Below are 24,371 nucleotides of genomic sequence, written 5' to 3'. Positions count from 1 at the left end.
TGGTCCTTGATATCCTCAATCTACCTGTGATTTACAGCTTTGATCACTGGCCCCAGAACCTTGTACCTTGCCTGGTAGCAATTCAACCTACAACTAACCTAAACAAAAATCCTATACGCCCTACATGGCTTGGGCCCAGATCCTAGAGGACCGCCTCCCTCCATCATTCCGCCTCGCACCCTCAGAACATCTGGCAGCAACTTATGCGGTTCTAGGGCTAGACTTACCTCCACCACGCGGAGGTCATATGCCATCGTCGCCCCGGCCCTCTGGAACGCCTGCCATAGAGCTCCGCTCAGCCACCTCCCTGGCCCAGTTTAGGAAGGACTTAAAAACCTTTCCTATTTCAGGTAGCATCCCCGAATAAAGTCCTAGTTAGTCCTCCCTCCTGACAGCAATGGTGGCTGGCTAATGGGGTTTTTAGTATTATTTTTAATGGTTAGCGAGCTGTATATTTTAATTAGTTTTATGTCTATGTATTGTTGTTATTATATGCTGTTCACGCCCTGTCCTTAGAATCATAGATCCATAGGTTGAGAACCACTAGGGCCATCCAGTCCAACCCCCTGCCATGCAGGAAATCCCAATCAAAGCCTCCCTGACAGATGGCCATCCAGCCTCTGTTTAAGACCTCCAAGGAGGAGACTCTATTCACCTTCGAGGGAGGGCATTCCACTGTCGAACAGCCTTACTGTCAGGAAGTCCTCCTAATGTTCAAGTGGAATCTTTTTCCTGTAGCTTGCATCCATTTGTCGGGTCCTGTTTTCTGGAGCAGCAGCAAAACACGTTGCTCCCTCTACATGACATCCTTTCAATATTTTAAACAGGGCTATCATATCGCCCTTAACCTTCTTTTCTCAGGCCAAACATTCCCAGCTCCCTACAGTCGTTCCTCATAGGGCCTGGTTTCCAGACCCTTCACCATTTTGTCGCCCTCTTTGGGCACGCTCCAGTTTCTCAATGTCCTTTCTGAATTGTGGGCCCAGAACTGGACACAATTTCTAGGTGGGGCCTGACCAGAGCAGATACAGTGGCACTTATTACTTCTTGATCTGGACACTATACTTCTATTGAATGCCGCCTAAAATAGCCTTGGCCTTTTTAGCTGCCCACATCACACTGTTCACTCATGTTCACTTGTCGTTCTACTTGGACTCCTAGATCCCTTTCACACGTAGTTTTCATTCAGCCAGGTGTCACCCATCCTATATCTGTGCATTTTATTTTTCCGCCCTAAGTGCCATACCTTACATTTCTCCGTGTTGAATTTCTTTTGTTAGCTTTGGCCCCAGCTTTCTAGTCATTCAGGTCATTTGAATCTTGATCCTGTCCTCTGGGGTATTAGCTATCCCCCTAATTTGGTGTCATCTGCAAATTGATAAGTATGCTCCCAATTCTGTCATCCAGTCATGATAAAGATGTTGATAGCACTGGGCCAGGACAGAGCCCTATGGGGACCCCACTGGTCACTCTCTCCCGGATGAAAAGGAGCCATGTTGAGCACCCTTTGGGTTCGGCCGGTCCCAATACAGATCCAGTAACAGTTCCTTGTCTAGCCCACATTTTACAAGCTTGTTTGCAAGAATGTCATGGGGACCTTGTCAAAGGGCCTTACTGAAATCAAGTATACTATATCCACAGCATTCCTTTCATCTACCAAGCTGGTATTTTATCAAAGAGAGATTAGTTTGTCTGGCATGATTGTTTCTCTGAAACCCATGTTGACTTTTGTGATTATGGCATTGCCTTCTAGATGTCACAGACTCTCTGTTTAATGATCTGCTCCAGAATCTTTCCTAGTACTGATGTCAGACATGGGTTCAGGCCATGGCTTACCGCATCAGCACTGGACGATAATTGTTGGGATCCTTTTTTTCCCCTTTTTGAGTGGGAAACGTTTGCCCTCCGCCCGTCTGCTGGGATCTCTCCTGTTTCCAGGAGTTTTCAAGATTATTGCCAATGGCTCCGATATACATTGCCAGTTCTTTTAATACCTTGGTGGGTTCATCTGGTCCCGGAGACTAAATTCATTTAGTTAATAAGGTGTTCCTCTACTTCTCTTTACTTATTCTGTGTTGAAATCCCCTATTCTGTCCTCTGCTCCATTATCCTCAGGTGAGCACCCTTTGCCTTTCTGAGAAGACTGGGCAAAGAAGGTGTTGAGTAATTCTGCCTTTCTCTGTCTTCTGTTAGCATTTTGCCATCTTCTCCCACGCAGTGGCCCTACCGTTTCCTTCTTCTTCCTTTTGCTGCGGACATATCCAAAAAAGCCCTTTTTATTGTTCTTAACCTCTTAGCAAGCCTGAGTTCATTCTGCGCTTTAGTTTTCTGACTTTACCCCTACCATGCCTGCTATTTCTTTGATTCCTTTTTTGTGATTTCCCCCTTTTCCATTTCTTATATCTCTTCGTTTCAAAACTTAGCTCGGTTGAAGAGTTCCTTAGTCATCCTCCTGGTTTCTTGAGACACTCCCGTTTTTCTTTCTCACTGGACTGTTTGAAATTGTGCCTTCAGTATCTCTCTTTTGAGAAACTCCCATCCGTCCTGACTCCTTTATCTTTTAGTATTTCTGACATGGAATCGCCCTCAATACTTCTCTAAGTTGACTGAAATCCGCTCTCCTAAGTCTAGGATGCGTGTTTGACTATGCTGGCTTCTCCTTTCCACTGTATTACAAACTCCAGGAGACATTGCACTTCCACCTAATGATCCCACTACTTGCACCCCATTAACCAAGTCATCCTTGTTGGTTGGATCAGATCTAAAATGCTGACCCCTTGTTGCCTCTTCCACCTTTTGCCATGAATGTCTTCCAGGCAAGTGAGGAGTTTGTTGACCTTGAGGATTTGCTGGTTTGACTTCCAGCAATATCGGATAGTTGAAGTCACCCATCACTACTACATCTCTCTTTCTGACTGTGTGGTCATCTGTTCTAGAAGATATCATCCAGTTCCTCCGTCTGACTGGGGTCTGTATAGACTCCCACCATAACATCCTTGTTGTTTCCCTCCCCTTTGATTCTTATCCAGATGCTCTCCACCTGGCTCCATGATTGATGTCCAGATCTCTTCACGTTGTAAATATCTCTACATATAGTTGCTATTCCTCCTCTCTTTCCTTTTTGGCCTATTTCTCTTAATAAGGTTATACCCCTCTATTTCCACATTCCAATCATGAGACTCATCCCACCAGGTTTCAGTGATGCCTATTATATCATATTTGCTTTGTTGTACTAGGATCGTTTTTTTATTTATTTTATTCTTATAAGGCTTTCAGGAAAGGTGTTAGATGCTGAAATCATGTTATATTTAAACAAAATTAGCAAGCCATATTTTGTACTATCTGCTACTAAAATCCACCCAAAGGTGGGTCTCACTAAATATATTACACAAGCCAGTCTTGAGGTTTTCAACACCTGTACCACTCAAGTGGGCTATCTTTGGTATGTGACTGCATTTTAAATTAACACATGGTCTCTCCCAACCATTTCACATAGGCTGTCCAATAACATTATCTGGAAACAATGAGTTGCTTAAGAGTACAGTGGTACCCCGGCGATTAACGTCCGCCGCCGCGTTCGAACCCGAAAATCTTCGTAAGCCGAAAAAGCCATAGGCGCTAATAGCGAAAGCGCGCATTTTGTGCGAAAAAGCGCCGAAAAGCACCAAAATTTTTTTCGTACCCGAAATAACCTTCGTAACCGGAACAGTTTTTTTCAATGGATTTTTTTCGTAACCCGGAAATTTCGTAAGGCGGCGCATTCGTATCGGGGTACCACTGTAGAACCACTACGTACCTTTCTTTTTCACTCATGCTATTCAAAAGTTAGAATTGTCCAGCCATCGTATTCCCCATCACCATTCATGGATGTGAGGTTGGACAGTAAAGGAAGGAGACAGAAGATAATCAACCCATTTGAGAGTATGTGCTGGGGAGAGTACTTAGAACATGGACAGCCAAAAACCAATCGGTAGGTCTTGGAACGATCAAGCCAGAGCTCTCATGAAGAGCCAAGATGATTAACTGAGGCTGACATACTTTTCCCATATAATGAGAAGGCATAGATTGCTGGAAAAGACAATAATGCTAGGAATAGGAGAGAAGAAGAAGGAGCGGATGACACATGCCGATGATGGACTCAATCATTGGGGACAAGTGGTTTCAGGAACTTGCAGAGAAGTGGAAGATAGAGGTTCTTGGAGGTGTTTCGTTCACAGGGTTGTCATGAGCTGAAGTTGACTCGAGGGGAGATAACACCACAACAATACAAACATAAGGCTGGCACACCATATGACATCTTAATCATAACAGCCAAGGAAATCATTTCATTTTCCTTTTCATTGACATTATAAGTTGTCAAAAATAGTCAAGAACAATTTATTAAGCTATTGTATCAATCTGCTGAAAAGTCCAGGGAGAATGCATTTAATCATACTCCTTTCCAACTTTTTCCCAATATCATGAAGTGAGTGATGTCTGCCTGTTTGATCCAAGTCAATTGGGACCAGAAAGTCTGTATCCACCAAGAGCAAGTGGAGCTGATTCAGCATGGTTGTCAATCATCTTGAATGTTTACTGCCCAAATGCTTGATTCCATAGTACTTTAATACATCAAGTGGTGTCTTCACTACAGTTTAGAACTGGTGAGCATCTAATTTTCATTACAATTGTCATTTTATTCTGCCAATGTTGGTACATTTAAATTCTAGTGGACACTTAAGCCACATCTAAATGCAATCATAACTTGCAATATCAAGAAAGATAAAATGAATCCCTTGCAGTAATTAACGGGCTCTCTTTCACGACATCCTTCCTAGGATAAACAGAGTGTGAAGAAGTTAACTGTCATATGATGTGCTGGGCTCCGTTTATGTATCCATAATGTAGATACACACAGCTGTAGATCACCTTAAATATCTGAGAATCATGCAAATAGCTTTCAGCATAGAAACAAACTTTCTTATTGTATTCCCTGGCAACCATAAGTGCAATAAGATTACTTTGTTTCTCAGCGGAATACACCTGGGGATGTACTGCTAATATTGGTTAAACGCTGTAGATGTGAGCGCCATAAAATAAAGGTCGCAATTTTAAGGCAAAAGTTCATCTTCATGGGAGAATTAACTTTTTGTGTCTGGTATCTATAACCCCCGCCCAACAGCACTGAGAAAGTAAGTTATTTGACACATGGAAATTGCATCTTGAAGGCACTACTTCATTTGAAACCACTGTTTATAAGACACTCCAGAGACTACTTTGGGAAGATGGGAAACCAAGCTTTTCCTATGCACTGTGTCCACGTTCAGCTTCTAGTTCTAGGAAATAGTGATGATTCCTAATTTGTATGGTCGAGTTTGTTAATTTGGATCTGGTGCCAGAGAAATAACTTGTTATATGTAATGAGTTAAATCCTTTAGCCCCAGCTAGAGTAGCAGATTGGAATTAATAGTGAACAAGGAGAGAGAACATTCTCAGTTTTAGTGTGGCAATCATGATAGTGTAACTGGTGCCAACACTACAATTACTTTGGCCACAACTCCAAACCTTTGCTTGTCCAACTTTTAACTGGTTATTTTCAAGTCAGTTTTATTGTTTTTAAATTACTTTTTATTTGGGCTATATGTTTTTGGAATTTTTGAATTTTTTTCATTTTATTGTTCTAACTATCCTTGGCGACAGCCTGCTGTCCATAAGATAAAGTATGGCTTAAAGCATTTAATAAAAATACATTGTTTACAGAACACAGATATAATCTGGATCATTTTTGACTGAATCCAGGGTGAACCGTACTTTCAATGAGGACAGAAGTCTTCTTAACTATTTGACTAATGCGTGGTATGATATATTTACATCCAGACCTGGGTTTTTGTTTTCTCGCATGCTAGTTTTTTTTTAGCTATTCACTAAAATCAGAGAGTCAAACTAGACCTGGCATGTTGCACAAAATGGCATGTGTGCTTCATTTTTTTTATATTTTATTATTATATACTCTTTCTATGTCTGAAGATATCAGGGCAGGATTAAAAATCATTTATAATAAGTAGCAATAACAATATTTTTAAAGGCTAAGATGTATTAAATTATTAATTCTTAAAACTAAGTAACAATTAATTTTATCAATGAGAACGTAAACCCAAGCTATCCCTACATAGTTTGGGCTGCATCAACAATGACAGACCAACTTCAAAGTTTGTGCATCCAAGGCAGCCACCTTTTGGTAAATGAGGCAGAAAATCCAAACACTTTTTCACATGAGGTCTTTCTCCATTCCTGGGCAGTAACAATATAGTAATAGCAAATGAAACAATCTTTATTTGTTTGGCTATTCATTTGGGTGTGTCAGGTACCACTCTGCCTAACCAGTAGGACCAAATTGAAGGAGAAGTGTGAATACTGTAAACTTTCTTGCAATACAATTTTGTTCTGTTCAACATCATGCTACCCCAACATGTATTGTCTACGATGGCTCTCTATCCTTTCTAATAGTAGGGAGGTCCTGGGCTCGTGGTCTAGTAGTTTATCTTTCCCCTGCAACTATTTTTTTGGGGGAGGGTGTCAGGAAAACATTTGTTTGGGAAAGCATTTAGTTTTCATATGCATCTAAACAAAGAGAAATGTGAGTATTTGTCTCTAATTAGGAAGAGATAAATATTCAGAGAACCCCATTTTTTCTCTAGATCTGTTAGCCTCACTGTTATGCTTTGACTAGAAGAAGCACCTAGTAAAGCACGAGCCTTGTGTAGGCTACTTTTGCTTTAACAGGAGGATAATCCAGACAGAAGGAAACTCTCTGTAGAACTCTTGGATACCACCTATAGGTGACTTGATATAGTTTGTACTGAAGACTAATCCATGTGCTGCTAATGATGCTTAGACACAATGTTTACCAGTTTTACGTCGACAAGGAAAGTGGGCCTAAGATAGAACTGCTTATTGGGGATTTAATTTGTGTAAAATTTCTCATTGGTTGATTTTAAGAAATATTATTTTCCACACAGAAAAAGAGTGTGTCCTGCTATGTGACAATTTTGTGGGATAAGTCCCAAGTTACAAACTGCTTTTGAAATCTGTGTGTTTTTTGAAACCTAGGTAATTACAGCCCTATGCAAGCATATGTTCTCCATCTGAAGAAAGCTTTGCATGATATAATTGCATAGTCCATGACATTTATGATCATTTAGAACTAGTTTTAGTTAAAGTTGAAGACTCAAAGGTTTAGTTGGAATCAGTCTCTTTTCAGTACCTTAAGATTCTGAGAAACTTTGGGATTTTTTTCATTTCTGATTATACAAAAAACTCTCAGCCTAAATTATTTCTGGCATAAAATAAATCTACTCATGTTGTAGGGTTATGTTTGGACAATTAAAAAATATGTTAGTTTCTGCCCCTTGGCCAGAGTCTGATTGAGGGTTGTGAGGGTAGACCTAATTAAATTTTATGGTTGGTTTTCTGAAAGAGACCTTAGGGCTGGAGAACAATTGGAATCAAGGCTTTTGGCTATAGTCCTTTACTCCCCCCCCCATCTTGTTTGATGAAAGATAAGAGTCTCACTATATTGTACAATAAAGCAACCTCTCTTCCTTAATATATGTGGTGATCTTTAGCTCACAAATTCTTTACTATCATGGTGGCTTGTCCGAGTCTCTTGGAAATGTCTACAGCAATAGCTGATCTGTTACCATTATTTTAATATTATTTTTAAAGATGCAGTATTTACTTGGTCGACAACGTATTATTTGTGGTGTATTTGTTATGAGACTTAGCTCATCCTCTCTACAGCAGTTAGAAAATACACTCTTTTACTTATCCCTAAAAAAACAAGTATTATCTGAAGCATGTGTGCAAGAAATGAAGCTGCCAGACTTACTGGACTGGCATTGTTCCTTGTGGGGTTAGCCATGATCACGCAACAGCAGCCTGGCCTTGGCCAGCCCCAGCAGGCTTGCGTTGGGCTGCCAAGCCAGGATTGGCTGGTCAGGGGAGCTGCAGCAGTGCTTCTGGCCCAGTGATGGGATACAAACTCCTGACATGTGCTGAGGTGAAAGTATTCCCCCATTGGTTGGAGACAGGGCAAAATGTTGTGAGGATTGGCGGGAAGGATGGGGCCTCCTGCCTTGGATTGGTAGCTGGGCCTATTTAAGGCCATATGGCAAGAGAGAACGGCACCATTTTAACATGCCTCCTCCCATCCTCCCTCCCTCTAGTCAGGACAGGCTCTGTGCTGTCACAACTTTCTGGAGGGCATTGGTTTTGGTTGGTGGTGTTTTTTCCAATGCTGCATGCACTGGATGGTCTAACAGCATTCAAGGGTGCTGGGAATGTTTTGTGTGCTGTCGCATGGCCGTGTCCTTGTGACAAGGGATACTGCCGCCACTCACTCAAACCATAAGGTTGCGAGTTCAAGACCAGCAAAAGGGCTCAAGTCGACTCAGCTTGCATCCTTCCAAGGTCGCTAAAATGAATACCCAGATGTTGGGGCAAATTAGCTATAGTTATGTAAACCGCTAGACACTGCTTAGCGTATGAAGCGGTATATAAATGAAGCTTGTTTGTTTGTTTGTTTGCAGACATGCAATCAACGGTTACCAGAGATGCAAATGGGCGATTAACCTGTACTCCCTTGTTATCCCAAAGCTTGCTGTGACCAAGCAAATTGATTCATCGATCAATACAGGATTAGTCGATGCCAGATCCAGACCTCAGTGTAGTGGGCCACTCTACCTCACACTGTTTTCAATAAGTTGTGGCCTTTCTTTCCAATTGGGTGTCTGTGGTCATTCTCATGGTGCCTCCCCTCCTGGCAATTCATTTCTTCCTTCCTTCCTTCCTCCTTCCTTCTTCCTTCTTTTCATTTCATTTTCTATTTCCTCATTTGAAAACACGGTGAGGCTGCAAAAGGTTTTTAATCATATCTCCCATCCTTCAAGAATAATTAGCCCTTTCAATTTAAATAAGAAGGGCATCAAAATGTTCTGTGTGGGGAGGTATTTCTGGAACAGAAAGTACTGTACTGAATGATTCCTGCAGTGGGCACTCTTGATTCTCTGCTTTTTACCCTTTTCATCTGCCAGGGTGAATTCCACTGGATTTTCAATGAGAAGACCGGGGGGGGCAGTTTAGAAGTCTTATTTCTGGCCACCCAACCAAGCTCTTGCTGAACAAGGGTTGTATGATCCATCAGGAACTGATGGAAGTTGGGGACACCGGGGCAGTAGGCATGAGTTGGACCAGTAGTTTCCAAGACAGAGAATATATATTTGTCTGAAACATTAACAGTATATACCAAGTAATACCAAGAATTGGGTTCGTGGGATATATCAAGTCCCATTTTGGAGAAAAGTAGGATATAAATAAACAATATATCCATCAATAAATATCAAGACTATTCAATCTGCAAAAGGGAAATGCAGGGTTAATTATAATTTCCCCTATGGTTTCATGTGTCCATGGAACTTTGGCTAGTAAGATGAGAAATGTTTCTGAAATCCTTGAAATGCAAGTTAACAAAATAACTTCTCAAATGGTGTTCACATAGGGGATGTACAAACACCCCTAAGGGGTGCATACAGCCTCCCCTTTCCTGGCTGGATCGGGGCTGTGGCAACCTCATGTCATGTTCCTGATCTGGCCTCTGAAGGATGCAAAAAGGAGCCACGAAAAAGAAGCTCCTTTTTGCGCCCTCCAAAGGGTGTCATAGCTGCGGCGGCACAGCTATATGGCTTCCCTTCAGAACTATGTAATCTGGATGCAGCGTTGGGGGTGTCATGATGCCACACCCCATCTGGAGTGGCAGTCTGTACAGGTCCATAGTTCACATGTTTCAGTAGTTTTCAATTAATAAGCAAAGGAAATCTGTTGATTATTCAGTAAACATTTTACACAGCAATTTCTCTAGACATAAAATAAAATGAAGTTATCATTATTGAAGTAAATACAGTGCGCCCGCATTATACGGCAAGCACTATACATAGCTTTCAGCATACACTGAAAGCTGTGAGGAAGCCACGCAGGAGGTGCAGGGTCAAGGGGCAACGAGCCCCATTACTTTCAATGGGGCTTGAGCATACGCATTTTTTTATGTGGGGTGTGTGTGTCTGGAACGGATCCCCCGTTTAAAAAAAAGGTGCACTGTATTGGGGAGTGAGTATTGATGAATCAGAATTAATGGGAGGGGAAAATCAACAAATTATTGATGGTTACTTCCTCAGGATAACAGCAGAGGGAAACAAATTTTTGTTCCACACTTGGAATGTTCCCAGTAGTTAATATTTATTCCTAGATGATGGTGCATTCATGCCTGTATATGCAGACACACACACCCACATTCTCTCTAAACTTTGTCTATTCAGTGCAAATAAATATGTGATGGCGATGATGATAATGATAATGATAATAATTTATCATCAAATCTAGTCTGGGCTGGGCAACAAAAACGTGAAAGGTGGGAGAATCTTTTATTATATATTCAAACCTTGTATTCTGGTAATACTTATCACTTCCAGAAATGCAAAGCTTACCATCCATCATCATGATCATCAATAATCTTTCTACTTCTCATTTTTCTTAATATCCTACCTTTCTCCCACAAACCAGATCTAAATGCAGCTTAGGTTTCCTCAATAAAACTGAGAATTCTTGCCCAAGACACCTGAGTATTTAAGGCAGAATTAAATGATTGTTTGCACTGTTGATCTGAATTTAGAGACCACCTTCTGAAATATGGCCTATCCCAGTTTCTTCTCTTTCCTTATATGACAGCCCTTGCCTACAGTACTGTGCTCCACTGCAATACACAACTGACACCAGTAATATTGTGTATTTAAAGGAAGAAAATAGAGAATAAAATTACAAGGTGCTTTAAATATATGGCATGGAGTTGTGGACTGCTTTTTTTTGACATTCAGGTAAAGAAATGAATTAGGACCTTTCTGCATAGTTGAGGAAGTTTCCCATCTCCTGCCTGCACTCGTTTTTATTTTAAAATTTGTCCCCTGTCATTACTCATCTCTGGAGTCAGAAGATTCAGATTTATAGGATCAGATGTCCAGGAATTTACAGCTGATGATGGGATCTCTTTGAGTCTGAGAAGCTGGGGTCTGAAGGAATGTGGGATCCCTGTTCCCCAGCAGGAAGTGAAAGATGCTAAAGATACACTGCCAATTTTTAGAGATTGTCCAAAAGTTGAGATTACACCAGTCCCAGCATGTGTTAAATAAGCACTGACTAATTAAGCATCTGGCCTCTTGAGACAGTGCCTATACATTTCACCAGCCAGCTCCATGGTGTCTTTGTTGCTTGCAACCATCATATCTAGTGACTGGCCGTACTCTTTGGTGTTTGTATTTTCTTGCCCTTGGACTGGCTATGACTGGCCATTCTATTTAATCCTTGCTCGCTTTGGTTATCTGGGCTACTGATTTATGGTAACAATTTTAGACTGGCTATGATCCCCTCTTGGTTCTCTCTTCATCTTGTTTAGATAACTCATGACTGACCTGGACTGTATTATCTCTTGCCACTTCATCCGTCTGCTTCCAAGGCCACTTGCTGACTGGAGGAGCTAAGACATCCCCTTTAGTACAGATTAAAACCTTCCATTGGCATAGATGATTTTTTCCCTTCTCTTTTTAGCCTTCTGGAAGAAATGGGAGGGAATTTGAAATCAAACTTGATGGAGGAAAGGTTTAAACCTCCCAGTCTTGTGTAATAGGCTTGATGTGGATCAGGGTGCCAAGCTTACGTGTGTGTGTGTGTGTGTGTTTGTGTGAGAGGAGAGAGGCATAGAGAGAGAGATCCTAAATGGCATGTTATATATGCAAAAGAGTATGTGTTTAGTGCTTTGAGAAAAGTGAGTTCATTTTTAGTAGTGGGCCACTGGCATTGACTGAATATGATTACTTTTTCTATTATTACCCTAATATATGGAAATTCCTTTGAACACTTAAACACCATATTAAAGTCTAGGTTTAATAATTATTAATTATGCATGGCTATAGGATAGCATAGCTCTGAACTGTTACTTAGAGACAACCCTCTAAATTCACATTTCATTGATGATGATGATGATGATGACAACAGCATGGTCTACAGGGAATCATGCTGTTCAAATTCCTTACCTTATATAAGAGTTTAAAAATAATTTTCTATTGTGTGTGTTGCTTATGAAACTTGTTTGTCCATGGAGCAGATTGAAGATTACTGATTTGCACCCTGAAACTGCAGAACTTTGAGCATCCCACAGGGACACTGTTTAGTATTTTAAGATATATAAGTGGATTCAAGGTTATTATTCTTTTAGTTGCTGTGAAGTATATGTGCAGAGTCTGTGATATTGAAACAGCTTTACAAATACATCTCCTTCCCCATCTCCAAAAGTGTGTGTTGGGGGAATGATGTGTTACTCAGGTGAGAGAAAGATGTAACATGGAAGAGAATAAACTCATGAAATGCATTCAAAAATGCTTCTTTTGTTGCCAGCAGGCGGTTTAACTTGGCCAGTCTCTGGTGAACTGCTGTTGTATGACCGATTTCTGACGCTGTTGGCCTGCCTTAAGTAACTGGTTTTATATGGGACATGGTCTCCTATTGCCCTTGTATTTTATTGTCCTGTATTGTAAACAGAGGTGGGTGTTAGGGATTTTTTTTTGATTTTATTGTAACTTTGATGTATTTTACTTGTTGAACCCGCCGGATTCTCTGTGATAGGGCAGGCTAGAATAATTTTTATTTTTATTTTTTATTTTTATTTTTTCCTTTTATCCTGCTGGCATGAGTCCTACTTTTATTTATAGCTTTGTGTATGTATTATAGGGAAGCTCCTGAACTTCACGATGACCTTTAGTATACACCACGCTTCCATTTGGATATAGCCATTATGGTGGAACTCTGTAACATAGGGGAAGACATCAGTAGCCTTTGCCCTGCAACTCCTATCACCCCAGCCGGCATGGCCAATGTAAGGAATACTAGGGTCTGTGGTACATCAACATTTGGAGGGCCCAGTTTCTCACTCCTGGTTTAAAGTGATCTCAGATTTCTGGTTATCCATTGCATGCTCTGCTTTAAGTAGGGATGTATGAGAATTTTGGTATTTTTTTAAAAATACAAAACTTCCACAAATTCACAAATTTCTTCACAAAATCTGGAGAAACAAGTCACAGCTAAAGAAACCTATAGCTAATATCTAATAAGTATCTAATAAAGATTTACGTATCTACATTTGTTCTGCCTGAATATACCCCCCTTTTTCTGCTTATTTTCTATATTGGCACTGAGACCTCCACTACACATGCAGCAGTACTAGCATAGAAAGAATGTTAAAAAAAGGAATATATTGACAGAGCATATGTATATTCATAATTACATATATATGATCTACCAGTTTTACTATCTCCCACATAGGAAAGAAGAATTCATGATATAGATAGAAACTATGTGGCCCACCTTGAGGAATGCTACATGCTCTGGTGTTTTAAGCCACATTATTCTTACAACTTGGTTTTTGTATGTGCTGATTTTTGGTGTCCTGTTTGTGGAGAGCCTCAGTCCTGGACGCAATGGAGATCCTTCCTTCCTTTCTAGTCTCAGAAATATGTCCCCACAATGCCACCCACAGTATAGAATCAGTGGGAAATGTTTTTGACTCCAAGACCACCATTCCCAGCTAGGAAGGACAATGATCAGGTCTGTAGGAGCTGTCATGCAACAGGATCCTGAGGGTTTCAGATTTCCCACTTCAATGACAGGTGCTGGAGCCTGAGGCCTCTGGGGCAGGACATTGGCGCGATCACCCCAGAGGTACCACTTCATCATCTCCCTCTCTCCCTCCCAGACACTTGCTCTGCACACAGTTTCTCCTTGCTATTGTTCATAGTCTGTTTCTCTCTTGTTTCCATGGATGCTCTACCACAGGAATAGGATATAACCTTTAGTTATTCCATATTAATTGGGGTCAATAAACTATAACCTGGATATTCCTAGATGTTTCTCCACATGATAGACTCATTCCAGCCTCCTGTATGTTTACAAGTTCCATGACATATGGTTATACAGCAGGTATGAGTGTCCCTACCTTGACAGTGTGTAAAGCTTTCCTTGATATCTAGAGCCGAGTCCAGTCATAAACCTCTTCAGTGACTCACTGACAACTCTACCTATACTTTCAGGATCTATTACACTTTTATGCTGATGGGTAAAGGTTTCAACCATCTATTAGGATGTCTTGTGCAGGAACAGAAGTTGAAGTTGTATTTCTCCAGCCTAGCATGACTTGGCTTCTGTTGGCTTCGGATGGGACTGGGGGGGCTGTGTAGACCAGCCATATAATATAATAATAATAAATAATATATAATATAATACTCTTTATTTATAGCCCACTTTTCCAAGGAGATCAAAGCGGGGTTACAACAAGGGTACTAACATGTACAATTTACAACGGTATCTACATATAAAATCTCATAACAAATACATCAAATTTTTAAAAAAAGATAAAAATTGCAACCATTAAAAAACACAAAAACAAACTAGCTTTAAAATGCTAGTGTAACGGGGAGAGAGCATGGGGGAGAGCTTGGGTCCACACAACACACCCCCGACTCCACCCCCTGGTATGATGCCGCATGCCACACCATGCATCACAGTGCTCTCTGGCACTTCGTTTAGTGATGCAGCACCAAAGGAATGCCATAAAACCACACACTGGAGGCTATGGTGCCTTTCCTCAGTATACAAAAGGAGGCAAAAGTGGCTCCTTTTGCAGCTTCTTTTTGTGCTGCAGAAAGGCAGGTCAGGGATGAGCGTGCAGTTGCCATGGCCCGATCTGGTGAGATGGAGGCAGGTGCCAGGCTGCGCCCTTCAGGGGGTGTTGGTACAGCCCCTGAGAGCAGTTGAGCAGAGAAGTTGGGATAACCCCTCTTTTCTTTACTCAACAAATATGAGAGAAAGGGTACTAGTTTCATGCTGTAGGCTCTAAGGTGGATGGCAGGGAGAAAAAGAAGGGTGAGGAGAACAGACATAGGAAGAAAAGAGGAAATGAGGTATATGATCCTTTTTGATGCATTCTGGCAGGGCAGATCTGTCAGTCAAGGTAGGGCTGAGTATGAATTGGACACATGGTTTCTGGGGAGATGGGTAGCCTCAATGGCTACTGTTCCATTGGTTAGCTATTGGCCCATACTTACCTCCTGACTGAAAGTATGCCAATGTGTGCAGTGGTGGTGGTGGGGTAGCCTTTCCTATATGGATTAATATCCAGCTTTTTACTTTGGTAGATATCTGTTTGATCCCGTACTCCTATATTGGTTGTTATAAAGTCATCCTTGTCTAGGTGATTTCTTTTGGCTGTTAGGAAATAGACTGTGGAGCTTGCCATGTGGGTTGAATTCCAGAAATTCCCTCTCTTTTGCTCTGATGTGACCATATTTTATTTCTTTGTGCCAGGGCAGGTGATGATGAAGCTTATATTTGCTCCTTTCTCTTGTAGGGCTTGAACTATCATCCTGTCTGTGCTTCCCAGCCCCTTTTGGATCCCCATAATTCCCTTGATTGTTGTTTGTCATCATCCCTCGTTGGACTTTAAGAATTTTAAAGTCTCAAATGTGCTGTGTACGTTCTCTTTCCAGAGCAGTGTAGTTGCTGCCTTGTACTAGTATTCTTTCCTACCTGTGTGGTGTGCTCAAAAACACTTGTTCTGAGGGGCATCAGAAGACCAAAACATTTAGCTCAGGGGATGCTTCTAGACTTGCTATCTTGGGGTCATTGTAGGTAACATTCTCACTGGCACAGTGTCTGATTGGCAGCACTGGTGGCCTTTCCAGGAAAATGCGGAGAGATGTCTGCCAGTTTTTTTTCCATTTTTGTATTTGGGGTTTTCAGGTTGTTTTCCCTTCCTCTCCTGAGATGAGCCCACAGTGGATAAAAAGTTCATTTCAGTGGTATAACAACAATGTATCTCCCTCTCCTCTTGCTGACAAAATGTGAGTATGGATTCCTCTGTATAAAAACTTATTCATAACATGAGCTTTGACTGGCAGTGCTTGATGCCTCTAGGCACTTCATCTATAAAGCTCTATTTAAATAAAAATAAAAGCAAAACATTTTGCTACAACTGTCCCTTATGCTTCCAATTTAGTATTCTCTTGTTGTTGTCACAGAAGCTGCTGAGGAAGCATAATTATAATTGCCCTTGTGGAATGGCTGTTTAAAATCCTTCGGAGAAGTCTTTTGAGAACCTTGATTTCTCTAGTGATTCCCATCTAAGCACTTCTACTTCATATAATTTAATTATTAATACACGAGCAATAGTGAAACATGCCAAGATAATTACTAATCCATATTTTGCACAGGCAAAATGCTATTTCTTTTAAAAAAAAACACTAAAACAGATCTGGTTTTTGCAAGGAGATGATGTTTATGCTGCTGAACTCAAGATTAGTATACATCTAGGGTGCCATTCTGCATCCTCATTCATACAGCCATTGCCATCACTTGATGACTGAAGAAGAATTTTGCTTGTATATATTTGATATTACAGAGCTAAGAAAGAGGATTCACTCAGCAGAGTTCACATTACTCCAGTTCATCAACTGATAAAATCTTGGTAACAAAAACTCAAACTGATCCCTGGAGTGGTTTGGGAGATGTTCAGTGGCCATCTTGGAGAATTTAGGGTCTTTATGTTAAATGTCTGGATGGTGCTGTAATTTTAACAATGCACAGCAACAATTTCCTAATCCTGTACTGTTTCCTGGGATAGATGATGCCTTGTCGACTTATATGGATATTGTGTTTATCTTTCAAATGAGGCCTCCTATCCCTTCAGTCATTTTAAAGGTAGAAGAACATGGTTCGATAAGAGTTGTCTTATCTGGAAAGGAATTTAGACAAATGTTCCATCAAGTTTTGGCCAATCTGGTTGTTTGGGCCCTACTACAAAGCCCGTAAAGAATATTCAAATCTTGTGGAGTGCAAAAGGAAGATATTTTTCCAACAGAACTGGATGTCCTTGGATAACGCTTTAAAATCCAAAGATGCTAAAACCTTTTGGGTGGCAGTTAGGAAACATATGAACAATGACATCTCTTGGTCCATCCTAGTTATCTTCTGAGATTTGGTTTTTGTATTTTACACTAAAATGGAGCCCAAACATTTGATAATAATCTATTAATAAAAACCCTCCTAATTTTGGAGCTCAGTTTCGGCTGATGAGGTGTATCAGTTCATCAGGAGCCCTGGTGGCGCAGTGGTTATATGCCTGTACTGCAGCCATTCACTCAAACCACTGGTTGCGGTTCAAGACCAGCAAAAGGGCCCAGCTCGACTCAGGCTTGCCTCCTTCTGAGGTCGCTAAAATGAGTACCCAGACTGCTGGGGGCAAATTAGCCTTATTTGCTAATTAGCTTACTTGCTGTTCACCTCTATGATATTGGAATAGCGGTATATAATAAAACAAATTATAATTATTATTATTATCTTTAAATTAAAATCTGGTAAATCTCCTGGAATGAGACCTCCCAGCCGAAATTTTGAAATTCCGCCCCGAAAAATGACAAAGGCAATTGGCTAATTTGTTTACTCTTGAAAATAACTCTGTCAAGTTCCAGCCGATTGGAAGGATTCCATCATAATTCCACGTCTTTATAAAAGGGGACAGACAGGATCCTGGTAACTATCACCCAATAGTTTTATTTGGTAGTGGGCAAACGTATGCCAGTTATTTGGATTTGAAATTACAGAGTTGAATGTATGGAGAGCTTTGATAGGTCTGAACAAGAGGTTTTAGAAGCATATGTTCAGTGTGGATCACAAACAGTGCTTTCATTCCTTGTAAACAAATACCTGTCATGCCCTAAAAGTAAACTATATGCGGCTTTTATTATTGAAGGCTGCTTTTGATTCAATTCACTGCCTTTACTTTGGGACAAGTTGACTAGGCTTAATATAGATCCTGATTGTTGTTTTTTTTAAGCCAACTCCATACAATAATCATTGAAGAGTAAAATTATATGAATTGGGCCTATTAACAGACCCTATCTACTCTGGTACAGGAGTCAGACAGGGTTGTGTGTGGATCCTCATCTGTTTAATCTATTTGTGGCTGATCTACCTGCCTTTATGACCACAGTAGATTCTCACTCACCCTCACTGGGAAATCATCGCTTTTTGTACTCCAGTACGCTGATGATACTCTGTTACTCTCTCTATCTCAGTTAGGGATGGAAGAGCCTTGAAAATTTTTTTCTGAATATTGTGACAAATTTCACCTACTGATAAACTTTGAGAAATCCAAAATATGGTATTTTCTAGAGGTGGTACTGAGAACGTGGAAGATTGGTAATCAAACAATTGAGCAGGTCAAAAAGTATGTTTACTTTGGTGTCCTTTTTCATTTTAACGGGCAATGGGTAAACAGAGAGATAAAGTAATACAAACAGGAAGAGATCATTGGCAGTTAACAATCTTTTATTATAAAAAAAAGAAACAGGTATTCTAGCGGCCTTAAAAATTTACAAAGCCAAATTAAGACTGCATTACTTTACAGCATATTCACCTGGATTCCCGCTTTAATAAGGAGACTGAATGTTTGCAGACACATTTTTTCAGGAGAATATTATCTGTCCGCCATGTGTGCACCATCTGACTATGCGGAACTGGGACTGAATGCTCTTGAAACCGAAGCCTAGTTGATGACTTATAGGTTTTGATTTAAGATACATTTCGGCCTAATAGATACAATCTTTTATGTTCCTACTATCTGACGTTTACTATGCAAGTTGGGCTAAATGTTATGAAAGTAAAGTTATTTCTACAGGTTTAAATGTTGATTCTCTCCTTTTATTTACCGAAAAGGGTGTCTTAAATCTATTAGGGTCTGCCTTGCAGAGAGAGAGAGAACATCACTGACATATCCAACTCCTCCCAGAGTGTGTTCTCCAGCGATGCTCGGTATCCCCCTCTTGCAGGGTAGAATACCGACTATTTTAGAACCCTTTCACTGCTGGTGTCAAGGAAGGCCTTTTTGTTTGCAAGACTGAATGTACCCCCTCAAATGTGACCAGGGGCAGAGATATCTGCAGACCCCATTTTGAATCGTATATGTCACTGTGATCAAGTTCCAGATGTTCTCCATCACATTGTATTGCTTTGTCCATTGTATATAATTCCGAGGGAAAAATTATTAAGAAGGTTATTGGAAATGAGTATCTCTTTGAATGAGTTATCAGTGGAATACCTATTGGAAGATCGGAACCCACATATTACCAGGTTAATGGCCAATTTTCTGGTGGAGGCAACAAGATTATGGTTTAAATTTTAATAACGATTCTGAAGTTTTATTGTAAATGCATGTTGTTTTTTCTATGCCTAATAAAGGTTGACTGGTTGACTGACTGACTGACTGACTGACTGTTTCCTGGGAACTCCAGTTGGAGCAAGACATCTCCAAGCCTGAATTTGGCTCAGTTCCACTCAGGGATATCTTGTAATCAGTGAATGAGAATCTCCAGGCCTTCAACCTAATCTGACCTGAAGCTGCGCCAGAGCAGGATCTTTCCTTCCTCATCTGGAAGGAAATGTATGTGGTATCTCCAGTTGTTGATCAGACATAATAATAATAATAATAATAATAATAATAATAATAGTAATATAATATTTATTTATATCCTGCTTCTCTGTTCATGACAATCGAGGTGGTTTAAAGTTAAAAGAATACATACAAAACATATCTCAATATTTTCCACCCTCCCCTAAAACATAAGTTAAACAATTAACTATTAAAAACAGACATTAAAATGAACAAAAGTGAGAGACTAGGGCTACAGCATATTCAGAGGGGTGGTTCACTTGGTGGCCAGGTTTGCTATTCAAGAAAGGCCTGCTGGAAGAGATCCATCTTGACAGCCTTTTTAAATTGGTTATTTGAAAGATCTCCTCTGGCAGGCCATTCCATAATCTGGGAGCAGTTGAAGAAAAGATCCTCCAGGTGGTAGTGGTCAGCCTAATTTTTATAGGCTGCAGTAAAATCATAACATGAGTATTCTTTACTGACTCCATTCATCATCCCCACAGGGAAGGGAAGCACGGCAAACAGAGCATCTATTTGTCATCTTCCACTGGCAATCAGTGATGAGATGCATATTCCTTCTTGCCCAACTCAAAGTACCTTCCTAATGATAGAATAAGTGGGGCAATGAGGGATATGACAGGGAACTTCCTTAATTCAAAAAGAGGCACAGAATTTCTCTGCATGGAGAAACTGGTACAGAGCATCAGAAGAAGGCAAGGGACAAGTGACATTAGGAGAGGGGGGTTTAGAAGGGAGACCTCACCTTATTATGCCATTTAGACTTCTATCTTGGTCCAACAAGGTAGTCAGGCTTCAAGCACCCAGGGCCAAAAGAGTTGACCCACTGCAGTAAGTTGTTGTATCCCCCCCACCCCCCAGTTCTCCTTGTGGACCCATCCTGGAACAGAATACACTGGAAGAAACATGCTTGCAGAGGAAGGGAGGAAGAGAAGAAGGGAAATACAATTCCCTTACCCTGTCTCCATAGGTATCAACCAGTATGTTAAGATCTTGACAGTGGAGGACCTTTTGCAGAAGCCATGCTGCTTGATGTTAGAGAGTTACATGAGGAGAAGTTTTCTTGGTAGTGATACCCTGGCTGGAGTGTGGCATCCCCTGAAAAGTTCAGCATGTGCCTACCTTGTTCTCCTTTCACTGTTTTTAGCGGCTTTTATTTTAATTGTGTTATTATTATTATTTGCAACGTTCAATTAAATATTTCACATACACACAATTTTGGTCATTTTTATTTTGCATTCCTATTTCTAAATACAGTAGGCCCTTATTATCCTCTGGGTTTTGGTTCCAGGACTCCCCGTGGATAACAAAATCCATGGATGCTCAAGTTCCATTAAATACAACGACATAGTAATTGTATTTAATGGAAATACAATTACATAAAATGGAAAATCAAGGTTTGCTATTTGGAATTTATCCTGTTTTGGAATAGTTTCAAGCCGTGGATGCTTGAATCTGTGGATAAAATATCCATGGATAAGGAGGGCAGACTGATTTAATGCTCAGCAAAAGACAACACTCTAGATTTAACATTGACTTCTTGCTTTATCTACGCATGGAACAACTGCAAGAACAAACGTGGATGGGACAGCCATGAGTAGAACGTACTACTTAGAGTGTAGAATTACTGTTTGCTTATTGTTCAGAATTCAAATGTCTTCTCTGAAGCTGGCTGTCACTGTGTCCCTTGCCCTCAGTAATATTTTGCTGCTGAGAAAATGTATTTCTATGCCTTGTACCAACATACCATGATCTTTAAAGACAAATTGGATTTACAGCATCATCTCCGTAGGTGCATTTGAAGGAGATCTGTAGTGTGAGAAAAATGTGACCAGGACTTGCACCAAGCAATTATGGGAAGACACACTGTATAACCTGTCTCCACAGTGAATTGTTCCCACAGAACAAGCTTTTGACTTGACTGCTCTCTGGGACAAAGTATCACTGACCCTCCACGGTGAAAGAATTTCAGCTAGAGTGCCTTGTTAAGATTTCCAGCTTGCTTAAAGTTTTGCCTCCAGAGAAAACAGGTAAACCAAGCAACTGAGAGCTTGCTAGAAAAATACACTTGCCAAAATATGATCATCATCAAGTGTTTTCTGGGAGAAACTTTGTAACAAAGCAGAAGGAAAAAGCCTCACCCCATCACTAGCTCATTTAACCCGGCTGAGTCTTTCCTTCATGTTGAAAATAATGTATCGCTGCAATATCACTCTACACAGTGTAGTTTTTAGACAAGTCTCAGAGAGGAAATTGTACACCTTTAAACTGAAATGTGCAGATTGGCAAATGGTGATTTGGCTAATGAATGTACAAGCTTTCCCTCTGTGTCTGTGCGTGTGCGATTTTGAGATCCTGTAGCAGACTGTCTGTAATTGCTCATTGCTCTCCATTAGTGTAACACCCTCCTGGCAACACGCTAATAGTTTACATCTCTTGGGGCTGAAAATTACTATTTTAATTAAAGCAATTTGTTTCAAATGGGTCTTCCAAATCCCAGTATGATGTTATAAGAGCCCAGAGCAAAGAAATGAAAAAAACAAGGGAGTGGAGGGCAGGGAATGTTATGAAGGCCCATAAAGGGCTGCGTGCATGCATTCAGGACAAAATATGAGCTTTGATTCAACAGAGTGTCTCATATTGACAGGAATGAGTGAAATCCCGAGCATGTGTTGTAATTGTTATATTAATCCCAGCTAACTTGGGCCTTGGTTTTATTACAGCATTCTTTTATTCCACCAAAACATTCACAGCTCATTGAGAAGATTGGCTTTCCAGGATGGTCTTTTCTGAAAGCCAGTGTCGTTGTATCTGTTAAAATATCATAGTGTAGTAAACAGCTCATCTTCAACTGGGGAGGCTTTTGTTTTTAAAAGCCCCGCATGAAAAGCAGGAAAGTTACTACAGCAGAGAAAATACTAGTTTTCAAGCTTTCTCTTATTCTCAGGTAATTTTTCTGTTCTTCAGTGTAAAGGGATGTTTCCCACAAATGACTTCCTGGATACAAATGAAATCTTTACCAGCTGAAACATGATTTTACCCGGAGGGAAACAAAATGGGGGTTTAAGAGTATACAGGTAGACTGTTGCAACTGCGGGAAGTGGTTGCTTTGGAACCTATTTGGCTTAAGAGAAGGGGGAATGATGGTGGTAGATGTAATGGATGTCTGCTATGGTATGAGTGATTATTGTAGGGAAGAGGAACAAAGCAGCTCTAAAGACAGGTGAAAGAAACATTAAACTGATAAAGCCAAAATAGCTTAAAGTATTGCAACCTGCTCTATTGGCTGGGGAAACTTTCTGCCTCTTCACCAACCTTTTTCTCTGAGTATCTAAAATATCACCACTAGTCAATTAGCATCACAGCAACAAAATCAGCTCTTCTCTTTACTTCCATTCTCTGTTTCCAGGATGCCAACTGAGTTTGTAAATTTGGCTTTTACTGTTTGATATTTTCCTGACACAAAAGCTATTGATTTATTATTCCTGGTGACGATGTTGTGAATCATGATGACTGGTGATAAATAAAGCTCTATAAATTCTGATTACTTTTAGATAAGTGTAAATGACACGAATGATATAATGCATAGTTTCACTTTAAATTAAGTTGGCTTTTTCTTTACAGTCCCACCCCTAAAATATACATAGCTATAGTCACTTATATAGCTATGGGGTTATAGCTCCATACGAAACTCGAGATTTTACATGAGGAAGGTACCAAATTCAATTTCTGAGGAAAAAATTAGGCTACAAAATACAATAATAATAAAAAACTTAGAGCTAGTAGGGCTTGTCGAAAAAAGAGATCCTGTGTGAAACCCTAAACTGCTGCAGTTATTCTGTATTACTAGTGTTGGGCTAGGTTAGCAAACTATTGCTGCATCTGCATTGCAAAAATAATGCAGACTGACACTGTTTTAACTGTCATGGTTCAGTGCTATGGAATTCTGGTATTTTTAGTTTTGTGAAATATTTAGCCATCTCTGTCAGAGAGCCCTGGTGCCACAATAAACTACAAATCTCAGGAATTCATAGGATGGAACCATAACAATTAAAATGGTGTCAAACTGTGTTAATTCTGCAGTGTGGCAACAGCCTATATCAGGTAACCTGGCTCTGGTGTCATGAAACAGATTTCCAAATTCAGATTTACATTAAGAAACTGGTTCACATGTGCACCTAGTTCTTTTCAAGCCAGCGCTGTAACATGGAATTTGTAGTATTCACAATGGAGGAGAAGTACCAGCTCCTTGTAGTTTTGGGCATAAAAAGTGGCTTATCAGGATTTGTTGAGATTAAGAAAATGGTTTGGAGGTAAAAAAATATAATGGATCAAGAAGGCAGATAAGAAAAAAGTGTTGAGAATGGGGTGTGGTCAGGGCTGGCTTTACCATTAAGCAGGTTGAGGTAGCCAACACAGGCAACTGAACTGGCATACTGTGGAAAGACAGCACATTATTAGTTATTTTATTATTAGAGGATTTTTACTGCTAGGAACATGAAGATAAATACTTGTTCAGTTTTCTGAGCCAGGTACAAACATAACTTGTATGGTCTTGGGCATTTGTATACATCACTGTGTAGGGAGGAGCCTCATTTACTGCTTCACCTTACAGCAAAATGTCTTGGTCTGGCTTTGAGTATGAAGGCAATGGGATGTTATCCTTGTTCTTTTTGGGTATACCTATAACAAACCCAGTTCTTTTCAGGCACATACAATTGGGGTCTCATCTGCACTGCAGAAACAATGTAGTTTGACACTACTTTAGCAGCTTTAAATGCTATGGAATTCT

Source organism: Sceloporus undulatus, chromosome 3 (genome assembly GCF_019175285.1).
Source record: "Sceloporus undulatus isolate JIND9_A2432 ecotype Alabama chromosome 3, SceUnd_v1.1, whole genome shotgun sequence".
Classification (NCBI taxonomy): Eukaryota; Metazoa; Chordata; class Lepidosauria; order Squamata; family Phrynosomatidae; genus Sceloporus; species Sceloporus undulatus.
Note: the sequence above shows the minus strand (reverse complement) of the source record.